General features: G+C 39.8%; 1 non-coding gene across 1 annotated transcript; it reads right to left on the bottom strand.

Moving 5' to 3' along the window:
- Nucleotides 1-1,916: 1,916 nt before the first annotated feature.
- LOC132625356 (small nucleolar RNA R71) lies at nucleotides 1,917-2,021 on the bottom strand. The gene has a single exon (XR_009576792.1). It is a non-coding gene; the product is annotated as a small nucleolar RNA R71 (small nucleolar RNA).
- Nucleotides 2,022-16,465: the final 14,444 nt, after the last annotated feature.

Here is a 16,465-nt window from a genome sequence, read left to right as displayed (position 1 = left end):
TCAGACAACTCCTCCAGCCAAGCAATCTATTGTTGAGCCGCCAATGCTTGAGCTCAAGCAGCTCCCATCACATCTGAGGTGAGTTTCTCGATCCCGATAATACATTGCCAGTTATTGTGTCTATATTGCTCACTAATGAGCAGACGAAGACGTTACTTGAAATCTTGCGAGAATACGGCAAGCTATAGGGTGGCCTATTGCAGATATTTGGGGGATTCCCTCAGGCATCTATGAGCATAAAATCCCATTTGAGGAAGTGTTGAACATCAGAGAAGACTGAACCCACCTATGCAAGAGGTGGTCAAGAAGGAGATTATTAAGTGGTTAGACACCGGAGTTTGTACCTTATTACGGATAGCAAATGGGTTAGCCCGGTACAATGTGTTCCAAAGAAAGGTGGAATCACAGTTGTGCCAAATGCTAAGAACGAGCTTATTCCAACAAGAATAGTTATCGGGTGGCTAGTGTGCACATATTATCGAAAGCTCAACTCTATGACGTGTAAAGACCTTTTCCCTATGCCTTTTATTGATCAAATGCTTGATCGGCTAGCGGGAAGGCCATACTATTGCTTCTTGGATGGATATTTCGGATACAACCAGATAACTATTACCTTAGAGGATCAACAGAAGACCATATTCACTTATCCTTATGGGACTTTTGCATTCAGCTGGATGCCATTCGGCCTATGCAATGCTCTAGCCACTTTCGAGCGTTGTATGATGTCCATATTTTCTGACATAGTTGAGGATTTCTTAGAGGTCTTCATGGTTGACTTCTCCATGGTTGGTGACTCATTCGATGATTGGCTTGACCATCTAGGTCGAGTGTTGAAGAGGTGTGAGGACTCTAACCTTGTTCTAAACTGGGAGAAATGCCACTTCATGGTGAAGGAAGAGATTGTTCTTTGTCACAAAATCTCTAAAAAGGGAATTGATGTTGATCAAGCTAAGATTCATGTTATTGCAAAGCTTCCTCCACCCATATCTGTCAAAGGGGATTTTAACTTCTTGGGATATGCCAGATTCTATCAGCGGTTCATGAAAGACTTTCTGAAGATAGCCAACCCTATGTGTGAGCTTCTTGAAAAAGAGGCTAAGTGTGAGTTCGATGAGAAGTGTCGCAAGGCATTTGAGGAATTGAAGGAGCGACTTACTTCGGCTCCCGTTATTGTATCACCTGATTGGTCTATTCCCTTTGAATTGATGTGTGATGCTAGTGGATTTTTTATCGGAAAGGTGCTTGGTCCAAGACACAACAAGATCATGCACCCGATCTATTATGCTAGCAAAACATTGATGCGATGTAGCACCATGGTATGTCGATATAGCTTCTTGGTTACAGCCTTATACCCGATGAGATCAAGGTATATTAGAAAAAGAATTTCTTGACGGATTGTCGATAATATTATTAGGATGAATCTTACTTGTTTCGAACATGCATTGACGATATCATTCGGCGTTGTGTTCCCGAATCTGAAGTAATGGATATCTTGAAGGTGTGTCATGACTCTTTCGTTGGGGGTCATCATGGTGGAAATCGAACAACGGCTATTACATGTGCTTGCGAATTACATGCAAGAGGTGGAATATGCATTTGCTATTGTTCCACCAGGGTCGATACCGAAAGTTGCAAGATTGATAGTTCTATCTATCAATTGCTCAAGCTCAAAGGGTAATTTGAAACTCTACTGACAGTGACCCTCATCAACACTTGAAGAATTTCATTGGTGTGTGTTAGACACATACCCAGAATGCTGTTACTTCTGATGCAATCCAGTTGAGAGTTTTCAAATACTCTTTAGCCGGCGAAGAAAGAGATTGGTTCAAGAAGTTGCCTTACAATTATATTCATACTTGGGCTGAGCTGGTGAATGTCTTTCTCAAGAAGTGGTTTCCTCCAAGCAAGAAAGCCGAACTCTAAGACAAAAATTTTGAGTTCAAACAACTTCTGGGGGAACAATTGTATGAAGCTTAGGAGTGGTTCAAGTAGTACTTGATGCGGTCTCTGAATCATAGTTTTCCAGAGCACATATTAATGGAGAAGTTCTATACAAGGCTAGATCCGATGACATAGTCAGTGGCCAATAATGCAGCCAGTGGGTGTTTCATGGACAAGATTTATGCCTGAATCACTTAGTTTCTTGACAGATTGACTATGCATAATCAAGAATGGAATTTGGATGGTACTGATGGTGTAGTATATGAGGCTCCGTTAATCGAGAATATTGTGAAAGAAAACCAACAGAGGGACCAAACTCTATCAACTTGCAACCAATATTACTTTGCTAACTAAGAGGTTTGATGAAAAGGAGACAAAGAAAGTGTACATTTTTTAATATATGAAGACTTTGCCAAAACAGATGTACCAAGCACCTGAGGTTCTATATCAAGAAGGACCACCTATGCAATATGAAGATGCCAATTATGTTAATAACTCTCAAGGGGTTTATCAAAGGCCGAATTTCCAAGGGTCAAGATATCAGAATCAGAATCAGTGGAAACCTCAGCAACAAGGGCAAGGTAATCATTATGGCCAAAATGATTAGGGTGGTTCGAACCAAGGGAACTATAACAACCGCAATAACTTCGGGACTAGGAGTTTCAATCCCTATGTTCCGTCAAAGGGTCAATCAAATGATCAAGGGAGCTCTAAGCTGGAGAGCAAGCTCGAGAGAGTGCTAGACAACCAAGAGAAGTCCGATAATTGAAGGGGTTGACTGAAACTATGGGCTCTCACACCACGTCCATCCAAAATCTCGCGTTATAAATGAGAGATATTTCGAGAGAGCAATACCCTTCATAAAGGGTAGCACTCCCGAGTGATACAGTTCCTAATCCAAAAGGTAGTAGTGGCGATCCAATAGCCAAGTGCCATGCTATCACTACTCAAAGTGGGAAACTACTTCAAGCTGTGGATGCAAAAGAAATTGAAAAGGGGCCTATAGAAGAAGATGCAGAGACGTCATTTGAGGTGCCAAGTGCGGTTGAGGAAGCAAGATAAAAATCATAGTGTAGTTGAAGTTGATCATGTGCCGGAGATTCCAAACACTCATAATACAATGACATGGTAAAAGGTAAGGTAACGGGGGAACTCAGGCCCCTAACTCAATTGATAAAATCTTCACCTTCATTTCCTCAAAGGTTGGTGAAGAAAACTGAGGATGCTAAGACGATTTTATGATTAACTGAAGCAAATATCGATCAATATTTCATTCTTTGATGCTTTCTAAGAGATGCCAGGTTTTGATAAGTATTTGAAAGATCTATTGACGAAGAACTGGCCAACCAAACATGGTACAGAGAGTGTCACTCACCTTGTTAGCTCTGTCATCTCTACAACCAAAGTTCTGAAGAAAGGGGATCCGGGGCCTTTACTATTACTTGCACTATTGGTCATCATGATTTCACACGTGCTTTTTATAATAATGGGGCTAGCATTAACTTAAGTCCACTTGTTATTTATAAGCAATCAGGGTTGGGAATACGTATACCAACTAGCATGCGGTTGCAGATGCTTGATATATTGATAAAAAGGCCAGTTGGGGTTGTTGACGATGTGCTTGTTCGAGTTGGCGAATTTCTTCTCCCGAAAAATTTCATGATTCTTTATTATGCTGTAGATAAAGATATTCCAATTATATTGGGAAGACCTTTCCTTTCTATTGGAACGGTTCTTATGGTTTTGGAGAAGAGAGAAATCATATTTCGAGTGAATAAGAGGTAACTTTTCAGGCCAGCAAAGGAATGAAATTAGCAAGTGCTTATGAAAGCATTTCGGTGATTGACACAATAGATATGGTAGATGAGGTCGTTGAGTTCACGATGGAGGAAGAGTGACTTAGGGAAGCCTTAGCGGCTATCCTGGTTAATTTTGATGCTGACGATATAGAGGGATATGTGGAGACGGTGAATTCGCTTGAAGGATTGGGGTATTGCTCTTATCAACCGAAGAAATTGTCTCTTGATCTTGAGAATCAGACAACTCCTCCAGCCAAGCAATCTATTGTTGAGCCGCCAAAGCTTGAGCTCAAGCAGCTCCCATCACATCTGAGGTGAGTTTCTCGATCCCGATAATACATTGCCAGTTATTGTGTCTATATTGCTCACTAATGAGCAGACGAAGACGTTACTTGAAATCTTGCGAGAATACGGCAAGCTATAGGGTGGCCTATTGCAGATATTTGGGGGATTCCCTCAGGCATCTATGAGCATAAAATTCCACTTGAGGAAGTGTTGAACATCAGAGAAGACTGAACCCACCTATGCAAGAGGTGGTCAAGAAGGAGATTATTAAGTGGTTGGACACCGGAGTTTGTACCTTATTGCGGATAGCAAATGGGTTAGCCCGGTACAATGTGTTCCAAAGAAAGGTGGAATCACAGTTGTGCCAAATGCTAAGAACGAGCTTATTCCAACAAGAATAGTTATCGGGTGGCTAGTGTGCACATATTATCGAAAGCTCAACTCTATGACGTGTAAAGACCTTTTCCCTATGCCTTTTATTGATCAAATGCTTGATCGGCTAGCGGGAAGGTCATACTATTGCTTCTTGGATGGATATTTCGGATACAACCAGATAATTATTACCTTAGAGGATCAACAGAAGACCATATTCACTTATCCTTAAGGGACTTTTGCATTCAGTTGGATGCCATTCGGCCTATGCAATGCTCTAGCCACTTTCGAGCGTTGTATGATGTCCATATTTTCTGACATAGTTGAGGATTTCTTAGAGGTCTTCATGGATGACTTCTCTATGGTTGGTGACTCATTCGATGATTGGCTTGACCATCTAGGTCGAGTGTTGAAGAGGTGTGAGGACTCTAACCTTGTTCTAAACTGGGAGAAATGCCACTTCATGGTGAAGGAAGAGATTGTTCTTTGTCACAAAATCTCTAAAAAAGGAATTGATGTTGATCAAGCTAAGATTCATGTTATTGCAAAGCTTCCTCCACCCATATCTGTCAAAGGGGATTTTAACTTCTTGGGATATGCCAGATTCTATCAGTGGTTCATGAAAGACTTTCTGAAGATAGCCAACCCTATGTGTAAGCTTCTTGAAAAAGAGGCTAAGTGTGAGTTCGATGAGAAGTGTCGCAAGGCATTTGAGGAATTGAAGGAGCGACTTACTTCGGCTCCCGTTATTGTATCACCTGATTGGTTTATTCCCTTTGAATTGATGTGTGATGCTAGTGGATTTTTTATCGGAAAGGTGCTTGGTCCAAGACACAACAAGATCATGCACCCGATCTATTATGCTAGCAAAACATTGATGCGATGTAGCACCATGGTATGTCGATATAGCTTCTTGGTTACAGCCTTATACCCGATGAGATCAAGGTATATTAGAAAAAGAATTTCTTGACGGATTTTCGATAATATTATTAGGATGAACCTTACTTGTTTCGAACATGCATTGACGATATCATTCGGCGTTGTGTTCCTGAATCTGAAGTAATGGATATCTTGAAGGTGTGTCATGACTCTTTCGTTGGGGGTCATCATGGTGGAAATCGAACAGCGGCTAAGGTGCTCGAGTACGAGTATTATTGGCCAACTCTCTATCATGATGCAAACATGATGGCAAGGTCTTGTGACCAATGCCAATGCCAATGCAAAGGACCAATTACTATAACACATAAGATGCCTATGAACTTTGTGTTGGAGGTGGAGCTCTTCGATATTTGGGCATTGATTTCATAGGGCCCTTTATGAGTTCATGTGGAATGAGGTACATCTTGCTGAATGTTGACTACGTCTCCAAATGGATAGAAGCAGTGGCTTTACCTAACAATGAGACGAAAAGTGTCACAAGCTTTCTGAAGAAGAACATTTTCAACCGATTTGGCAATCATCAGTGAAGGTTACTTTAATTTTTACAACAAGGCCTTCGCGGGACTGCTCGAAAAATATGGTGATAAGCATAGGGTGGCCACCCCATATCACCCTCAAACTATTGGCCACGTGAACGTCTCTAATCGAGAGATAAAGAGCATTCTGCCCAAGATTAATGCGAATAGGACCGACTTGTCCCGGAAGCTTAATGATGCTCTTTGGGCTTAGAGAACGGCATTCAAAACTCCCATTGGAATTTCCCCTTACAGAGTGGTGTTTCACAAGGCATGCCATTTTCCAGTTGAACTTAAACACAAGGCTATGTGGGCATTGAATAAGTTGAATATCGATTGGAAGGAGGTAACCAAGCTTCGGTGGTTTTAACTTAATAAGATGGATGAATTTCAGTACCAAGCATATGAGAGTGCAACCTTGCACAAGGAGAGGATGAAGCATTACCATGATGAAAAGATCCTCAAGTAGGACTCCTAGCCACATGATGATGTCCTGCTGTACAACTCACAACTGAAGCTTTTCCCGAGCAAACTTAAATCCAAATGTTCTAGCCCTTTGTAAGTGGTAAGTGTTTCACCTGATGGCGCAATTGAATTGAAGTCTGGAGATGGGACTCGAAATTTTAAAATGAATAGGCAAAGGATGAAGTATTACCATGGTTGTATTGATGGTGACAGAATTGTTGATAAGCACCATTTGAAGCATGGTTACACTCTTGATCCTGAGTAAAGAGGTAGGACCGATGTGCCACGATGTTAAATCAAGCGTTGCTTATGAGGAAACCAAGTTTTTACTTCTATGTTGTATAATTTTAGTTGTTTTAGTTGTTTTTCTATCGTTTGATGTTTTCTTGTGTATTAGGACTTAAATGTTCTAGGAAAAAGGAGTGATAGGAAGCGAAATAGGTGAAGTGCACAATTCTTTGGTAAAAGTATGGGCCGTATGCCCATCGTACAACAGATGTACAGATCATACTTTGTACCGTATCAAGAGGGAGAGAAAAATCTACTTACTAGATTTTGACATCCAGATACGCCAAGGAAAATACAAGTCGTACTTAGTTGTACGGGCAGTTGCTTTGCACTGTACCAAGAAGGGAAGAAAAGTTGCTCACTATTTTTTGACACCTAGATACGCCAGAAATATACGGGCCATACTTAATTGTACAGTAAGTTATATGGCCCGTACATATTCGGTGCCACGTCATTAATGACACGAGGTAAATCCAAAAGAATACGGACCACACATTTTTTAACGGGCCATACTTTTGTCCAGAAATTCCGGAAAGGTTTAACTACCTCACCTGCCCTTCCTTCTTCCCACTTCTACTCAAATTAAAACCCTCTCTTGATTTCACTTCCATAACCGATCACCTATTACTCCTTATAACCCCCCATAATTGCTGCACTAAGTGTTCACCACACACAAAAACATTCATGAAACCCCAACACTAAATTGTTGAGAATAAGTCAAGAACTCATCTTCTCTCCACTATCATTCATTTGGTTCATCAAATCCATCACTCACAAGTATGTTGACGTATTGTTCACTCTTACATTGCTCATGATGGTATACATATGGATGAGATTGTAGGTTGAGATTAAGGATTCTAATTGAGGGTTTCTATTGATTATTGATGTTTGTATATTCAATTTTAGTTGGGGTAGGGATTGGTATATTGTGCTGCAATAAAAGACTCGTGGGGATGTGTATATCGAAAAATCGAGGGCATTCCGATTGACGATTTTAATTTTGAAGTCCGAAATTGTTATACCCGCCAACTGTTCGATAAAATGCCACTGAGGAAAATAATGCTGAAACGGGTGAGGTCTGAGTAACCCGAGCTTCTATACCTCATATATGAAAGGTTGAGAATATAAAATATGTGTGTGGTGTTATTGTGCAGGTCTAGTAATGAACTAGTGAAAAGCAGTCATGTACGGTACATGATACAGACCGTATAATACGTACGAGCCATTCCATGGACTGTACTTGGAACTAACAATCATGCACCCTAACTGTTTACGAAACATTTATGGTCCGTACCCGTGGTGTAATACCTTATACCTCTAACTAAGCTGCATTCAAGATTCATGACTTAGAAACCAAGATGGAAGTATTGGAATTTGGAAATTTAGCTCAGAACGGTAAAAGTACGTCTACATCAAAATGCACGGGATGTACTTCTTGAACGTACCTCATAGGGGAAAATCAAAAGTCACTGGAATTTGACAATTCCAGGTACGACCTGAATGTACGGGACTTACATTATTGTATGGGTCGTACAATTTGTACGGGACGTACTTTTAAGTACGGGCCGTACTTTTCATCACGTACCTCACCCATGAAAAATCGTGGTTTCGGGAATTTGACACATGAGGTACGCCCACAATGTATGGGACATTTATTATTGTACGGGCCATACATTGTGCCCGTACTTCTTCCCGCTTCAGCAAAAGTATAAATACGTGGGTTTAGTTTTTAGTAACACTTTTCATTTCTCAAGCTCTAGCAAAAAGTTCTTCTCCTCCTACCATCAAGATACACTAAGGTAAGCCTATTCCAAGCCATTTAAGTGAACTCTAACATGTACCCATGATTTCTAAACAAGAATCCATTGTCCCAAACTTCAAGAAAACCCATCTAAGGGATTCAAGATTAAGGCTTTTAGGATTCTTCTCAAGTTCAGACCATTAGTTACAAGTTTTGAAGCATTGACAGGTATGTAGGGTTTCTATCTATGTGCGGGAATATTATTGTTCTTCCTCACGTCACGTTCTTCCATGATTATACAAAGTTCACCCAAAACTAGGGTTCCAGACATGTTTATGATAACTCTAAGCTCATGTACCATGATATACCATATTTGTATTGATAATTCGTTATTGTATTCTTGATATTCCATTTTGGTTATTGAGAATTTGTCTGTAATCCATGAAAACCCATACTTTGCATTCCATGGGCTCTTAGATGCAAGATATGAACTATTATGCTTATTTTCGTGAAAATCCTACATGTCTCCATGCAAGTCATATTATGTATCTATGCTCATGTTAAACTATAATTATAAAATATGTTACAAGTCATCTTTATGAAATTCATGGGTTTTTAAGCCAACTATATCCATGTTCATATTTTGGGAGTTGTACAGATTAACGAGAAGGCTCAGATAGCCTGAAACTATGTATGCCAGCGTAGGATAAGGATCGCTCCGCCCAGTTAGGACGATACCTTCATGTTTACCGATTGCGGGTTATTGTATCCATTCATGTTCATGTATTGTACCCCGGCAAGGTACATGATGGCTTAGCTGGCCGGGTAGAAATCAGATGCCACATACTTACGTGGTGGTTACATGTGGGTTATACTAAGGCTCTCCCACTTAAAATGTTTTTACTCATGTTATATGTATACTCATGTTAGATATGCTCATGTTCATGCTCAGCTTATAGTTTCAGTTTCAGTTCTATTATTTCATATGTCATGCTTTATTTCATTTAGTTGCTTTACATACCAATACGATTCAAGTGTACTGATGGCCTCTTTATTTTCTCGGGGGCTTGCATTTCACGATATAGATTTACAGGATGACGGATTGGCACGTTACGACTTGCTCGTATTAGCTTTTGGTGAGCCTAATTCTATTCGAGGTGTTATCCTTATTTATGTTTATTTCAGTTATGCAGTTAAGGTATGTCGAGGGCCTTGTCCCGATAAACAGTTTAGCGGTCAGACTCATGTAAGAGGTTTTATAGACTAGTCAGTTATGTTATGACAGATATTCAGAGTCGTACAGCCATTTTGGCTCAGCATTATCATGTTCTATTCAGACTAATTCCGCTTTTGTTTTAAATAAGTATTTTCATGATTATTATGAGATTCCATGATTATTCAGACTACCCATGTTTTATATTATATTCCGTTATTAGCTCATGTCCCATGTTGATTCAGTAAGCCATGTGGTTCGCTCGGTCACATGCAGCAAGGCACCGAGTGTCATATTACGCCCAAGCCATGGCTCAGGGCGTGACATGTAGACTGTATTTAGTTCGAGTATTTCACACTATTCGACTTATGAGGTCCGGTAGAAAGTGTGGACCATACCTTCCACCGAATTTCTTGTTGAAAAATTTACGGCCAGTTTGTACGGACCGTCCTTTATTAAACGGCCCGACCTTTTGTTGTAAGGCCAGCACAATTACACATGATACGAGCTTCATGCAAACAATCTAAAAGCTATTTTAATGCTTTCTTTACGTTTTTTTGTGACTAACACTGTCTCTCAACAAGTATGCCAGCAAAATACACTGTCCGGATAGGGAGTGGGTCTCAACCAATAGAGAGGGGCAGGGGAACCATACAAACACTCATGTGTAATGTCCCCCATGACCAAGATGTGGAAGAAGTTGATGCTCGGCCTCTTAAAAGAACGAGGACGGCTGCACCATGTCGAGCATCGCCATTACATGATTCTTCCCAATCTGAAGAGGAGGAATCTTCTTCTGCCGCATAAAGCTCCAGCGATGAGGGGTCCGAACAAGAGAGTGGATCAACTTTTAATCCCCCTGCCAACTCTCCGGCCCCGGATAGTGAAGAAGAACGTATATTGGAAGAAGTACGGAGGAAGAAGCTTTCCCAGAATGCCCTATAGTTTTCAGTGAAAGGGTCCAAAAAGTTGTTCGAGCGAGGGTTAGATTTGACAAAGAAAGGGGGTAATCCACAGCGAATCATATGGGAGGAGCGACAGATCATCTTCTCTGGTTTAGAGAATTATCCTCGCATTGTGAAGACACTACAGTTACATAGGTTTGAGATTTTCAACAACCTCCCAGTGAATATTGCCCGGTTCTTATTCAGAGTTCTATGCGTCCTATGGCGCCACTTTAAAAAAGATGCAGACACTGAGCCAACTAAAACAGTCACTCCAAGCACTGGATGAGGTGGAGGTACGAAAAGTCAGGATAGATATCTCCAGCAAAGCCATAAATAGATTCTACTTTGGAGATCAGTATATTGAGCTGCAGAATGTGTCTGAATATGAGTATACAGTGGCTAAAAAAACATCAGATGTTATGCTGAAGTGGGTGGCCACAGTGATAACTCCGGCCGATCCGCCTTGGCTAAAGAACAAGAAAACAAAGATCTTTAAAAGGACTCTCATTCTTGAAGCAAAATTCTGGTGGAGTGTTGTAATGTATAGGCTGCTGCCTACACAGAATGACAATTCGCTCACACCGAATCGAGTTGTTGCAGTCGTAACACTTATTTCCCAATATCTGCTGAATATTGGGGGATTGATCATTAATGAGATCTGGGAGAGAGCACCACAGGAGGCCACATCTTTGATATTCCCTTACCTCATCATTGCACTATGATGGAATGTGGGTGCTCAGCATATTCCTCATCGTGATCACTGTACTCAGGCTTCACAAGTCTATGATCTGAGGAAGAGCAAAAATGAGACTCGAAATGAAACCCAGGGTATTGATGTTGCATTTGCAGAGTTGCCTGAAGGGAATGACGAGAATCAGATCGAGTCAAATTTTGGGGCCACGGGTGATGCCACCACTGCGACACCTTCTACTGCGGCGGCCCCGGTTGCTGATGTTGTACCATCCACCACTGCTTTTTAAAAAAACAAAAATCTCCCAATTAGGTATTTTATTCATTAAAAAAGGTCCAAAAAGGCCCTATTATGTCTAAATATAGAAACAAAAGGGAAAATAAAAATAAAACAAACAAGTATCACAGTTGGAAAAAATATTTTTTGTACCATCAACCACTGTTGTTCCACAACTACGGCTGCACCTACTTCTTAGGCAGGACATACCTCCTCGACTGTTCCTCCACCATCCACACTGCAGCCTACAAGTGACCCATTTTCTTTCAATAGAGAAAATTTCAAGGAATTTCCCATCAAAGAAGAACAGGCTGATCAACAGACAAAGCTCATAGCAAGACACCTCAGAAGTTCGTGGGCGAAGAAATTAAAGCAACTTTGGAACCTGTTAAGGCATGGACCGAGCAGTCTCATCAACTGCCCCATAACAGGCTTAACGAGTTTGAGTTGAGATTGTTAGCTCTAGAGAGAGCAGGGCCTAGTGGCGACATACGAGAACTTCGGGTTGAGCTAGATCAGCTAAAGGCAGATATGCAGGAACTACAGATCAAGATCGGGTCATTCTTGAGGATCCCGTTGTCCCGAGCTAGGTGGATATTTCTTTATTTATGAAGGTGATGAGTTTGGTGGAGGATGATGACTCACCACGAGATGATAGAGGGAAACAAATATTGGAGGTTGAGGGTCCTTCTGGGGAAGAGATTGATATAGTTATCAAGGCCCAGTCGGATCAAGAGGAGGAGTAGCAAATGTGGATCGCCGTCCATAATTACTTGATTAATAGTCATTCTGCAAAACTAGCCAGTAGTGCTATAGGTACATTTTCTAGCGGCACCCAGGCAGAGGTGCCTGTGCTCAGCCAGACAGTGGCACCTTCCATCATTGACTCAGTAGTAGCAACGACAGTTCAGACTGCTGAGGCAGCGATGCCTCAGGATAATCAGAGCGCCTAGTGTGCTACAGGTAGTCCTTACCCTCAATCTTGTGCTTATCTTGATGAATTAAGGACAATGCATGATTTTTGGTTGGGGGTGGACTACTTGGTTTTTGGTGTAATATGTGTATATATGTGTTTAGGAACCGTCTCAGCTTTTCTTTGCATGGTTCTTTTCCTGAGAGGTTTTATTTCTATTGAACCTACAATAGTAACCTTTTCACACTCTATTCCTTGTGGGATTCGACCCCAGCCTTGTTGGGTTACTATATTTGACAACATCCGCTTTACGCCGTTTGTTAGGTGTAATTTGAGCGTGTCAGTGGTTAGCACATATTTTTGTTAAGCAAGCTGGGAGTTTATTTACCCTCCAGCTTTGGGGGGGTGGGGATGTTAGCATCACTGAAGTCGATCTGGGCCCAAATGACACAGGCCCAACATGAGTTGTATTTTCTTTTGTGTTGCACTGGCCCAACGTGGCTGATGAGTAACTTACGTTGACTAGTTCGTAGGCCCAATATTTATAAGGAGCAGATATTTTGAAATTAAGCTAGATTATTCATTCTAATGAGAAAGTCTGTTTGTTTCATTTCTTTCTCTGATCCTCTCTAAAGGATCTAGGGTTTTCTTATGAAATTTTCATTGCTTCTTCAAATTCATCCATAATTTCGTATATTTTTCACATCTTTCATTTATTTACATTCTTTAATGTAAAAATTTATTTAATGGTCTTTATTCTCATTACTACAACATTTTCTTATAATCATAACCCCTAATTAATTAGTAGCCATATTCATGGCATCATTTGGTATTCCATATTGTAGTCTTAAAAATTGAGGCATTGTAAGACTTTGTTGGAAAAAAAAATGATCACATTAGTCAAGAACTTCACCCTTCTTGAGTATTCGGTATTGCAGTAGCCCACAAGCAAATATATATTTTAAGAAATGTACTAGAGGTGTTAATGGTCGGAAAGTTTTGTCTTGCAGACAAGAAATTGGCTATTGTCATGGGTTATCAACTAAGGCTTTCACTCAATGATATTTACTTCAATCACTGTGTTAGTTTCAATTTTTAGGCTTATGTGATTTGTCAGATAAATGATTTAATTAATATATAATATAAAGCTAGGCATTGACAATCCTATGTGACACCTCTCTATGGCCTCCATTGACATTTATCTTTTTTCTCATTTTTTTGGACATTTTCATTCGTTTCTTTTAATTATTTTATTATAAAAAACCATCTCCATAACTAATACCTCTTAATTACTCCATTAGTAATACTAAGTTAGCCACGTAATAATTTGCAATAACACCAAATTAATTGTTTGTCTGAGCAGCACAACCAAAATAGCCTTCATTAACTATTCCTCAATCTTTTCATATTCTATTACAAAAAATTAATATAAGAGCAATAGAGCTATATTGTGATTTGGAACGTTTCTTCACTTCTTTAACAATTTAATAAACCATAATTACCAACAAAGTTATTGCGTGATAATGAAGGACTGACAAGGCATTTGTTTAGCATATATCCTTCCTCTCGTCATTTCATAATTTCTCCACAGAAAGTTTTCTCCTCTTTTTTTCCTGCCTCATTTTGTTGGTGTTTTTGTCCTTCATTTTCATCTTAGTACTCCTATATTCGAATCATCTACAACCCATACTATGGTAAGCTTTTTCATGTCCTCATAGATTTTGTTTTTTGTAAATACTAAAAATAATGTACTCTTTTAATGTGAAGGGAATTGCTGGTAGGTTGGTTGGAGGATAAATCACACGAGATAGTAAAAATTAACTAAATAGAGATATAAGTCTTTTGAGGTAGTTTCTGTTGTGATGCACATTGTGGTACAATCTTTTTTGATTGTAGGTTGAGTCAGAAGGTAAATCAGATGAGACAACGAAAATTTGCAAAATGAAGGTAAGTGTAACATCTCGTAAATTCGTACTAAACCATATTCATGACTCAGGAGGTTAGAAACCCAAGAAGGAGAGTATTGAAATCGAAAATATGTTTCAGTTCAGAGAACCCAGCGTTACGCTACAAGGGACAGACTGTAACGTGTGTTATGGACGGTCGTTCATACCGTAACGGGTGTGGTTTGGAAAAATCACCGTCGCATAACTTGGATCAAAGGACAGTTCATCGTTACGTGTTACGGCCCGTAACATGTTGCTGTAACCTAACCTCAAAAATCAGACCCTCACTGGAATTTTGGCACACGTTACGGACCGTAAGTTACGGTTCGTAACAGCGCCACGATTGAGACAATTAAAAGACAGAAATTTCAGTTTTATTTCATAAGTCTCATTCCTCTCAAGCCCTAACACGAAAGTTCTCTCTTCTCAACTTCTCCAAGCATCAAGGTAAGCTCCTTAAGACCATCTTAAGTGAATTCCATCAATTTCCCATGAATCCTAAGTAGAAATTTCATGTTCTTAACATAGGGTTTTCAAGAAAACCCACCTAAAGGAATTCAAGGCCAAGGATTAGAATTCTTCTTCCAAGAACAGATTTTTAATACAAGTTTGGAGCATTACCAGGTATATAGAGTTTCTATCTATGTGTGGGAACATCATTGTTCTTCCCCACACTCTTGTTCCATACATTACGAAGTTATACGAAAACTAGGGTTTTGACCATGATCATGATAACCATAGGCCCATTTCCCATGATTATAATATGTATGAAATTGTTAGTAATTCTTCATTGTGTCCTTGATATTTCATTATGATTATTGAGAATCTGTCTGTAATCCATGAAAACCCATATCTTGTATTCCATGGGTTCTTGCATGCATGTTTATAAATAAAAATGCTTATTTCATGAATACCCTACATATCTACAAGTTTTCATGCAATTATATTATACAATTACTCTCATGCCATGATACAAGATACACACGTGCTAAATACAAGTCATGCTTCATGAAACCATGATTACAAGTTATTTCACAAAAATCACGGGCTTCTTAGCCAATTATATTATGTTCATGTTTTTGGGAGTTGCACAGATTACCGAGAAGGCTCAGACAGCCTGAAACTACATTTTCCACAGTAGGATAAGGATCGCTCCGCCTAGTTAGGACGATTCCTTCATGTTTTCCCTATTGAGGGATTTGAATCCATTCATGTCATGTTCATGTTTTGTACCCCGGCAAGGTACAAGATGGCTTAGCTGATCGGACAGAGATCAGACGCCACCTGCTAATGTGGTGGTTACATGTCGGTTATACTAATGCTCTCCCACATATATTTTTACTCATGTTCATGTCCAGGCCTTCAGTTTCACTTCTTGTCATGTTATTCCATGTCCCGTGTTATTTCATTCAGTTGTTTTACATACTAGTACATTCAATGTGCTGACGTCCCTTTTCTATTGCCCTGAGGCCTGCATTTCACGATGCAGGTACTGATTTACAGGATGACGCATCAACTTAGTAGGACTTCACACTTATCAGCTTGTTGGTGAGCCCCATCTTCTTCGGGGTTTAGTCAGTTATCTTTATGTTATTAGCTATGCATTTAAAGGTATGCTGGGGGCATTGTCCCAGCGAATATGTTTTTCATGTTCAGACTTATGTTAAAGGCTTCATAAACTAGACAAGTCAGTTATGTTATGTTAGACTTTCGGAGTCGTATAGCCATTTTTGGCTCATTCATGTTATTTCAGCACTCATGTTTAAACAAGTATTTTTATTAAGTATTATGACTTATTACGTTTTATAAAGGCTCATCATGCATTCACGTTATATTCCGCTCATGTTATGCCTCATGATGATTCAGTAAGCTATGTGGTTCGCTCTGTCACATGCAGTAAGGCACCGAGTGTCGTGTTTCGCCCAGGCCATGGTTCGGGGCGTGACAATAAGAGTCTTTCAAGGTAGTTTTTTGTGATGTATATTGTTGTAGTTTTTTCTTTATTTCTATTATTGTGTTTATTTTTAAAATGATCTTGAGTTTTTGATAGATGACGGAATTATCAGACGGAAAGGGAATAACTCCACAAGATCTCGACAAGAATATATATATATATATATATATATATATATAT

The sequence above is a fragment of the Lycium barbarum genome, chromosome 12, assembly GCF_019175385.1.
Source record: "Lycium barbarum isolate Lr01 chromosome 12, ASM1917538v2, whole genome shotgun sequence".
Classification (NCBI taxonomy): Eukaryota; Viridiplantae; Streptophyta; class Magnoliopsida; order Solanales; family Solanaceae; genus Lycium; species Lycium barbarum.
The sequence above is the reverse complement of the archived record's forward strand: the minus strand, read 5'-3'. Positions and strand labels throughout refer to the sequence as shown.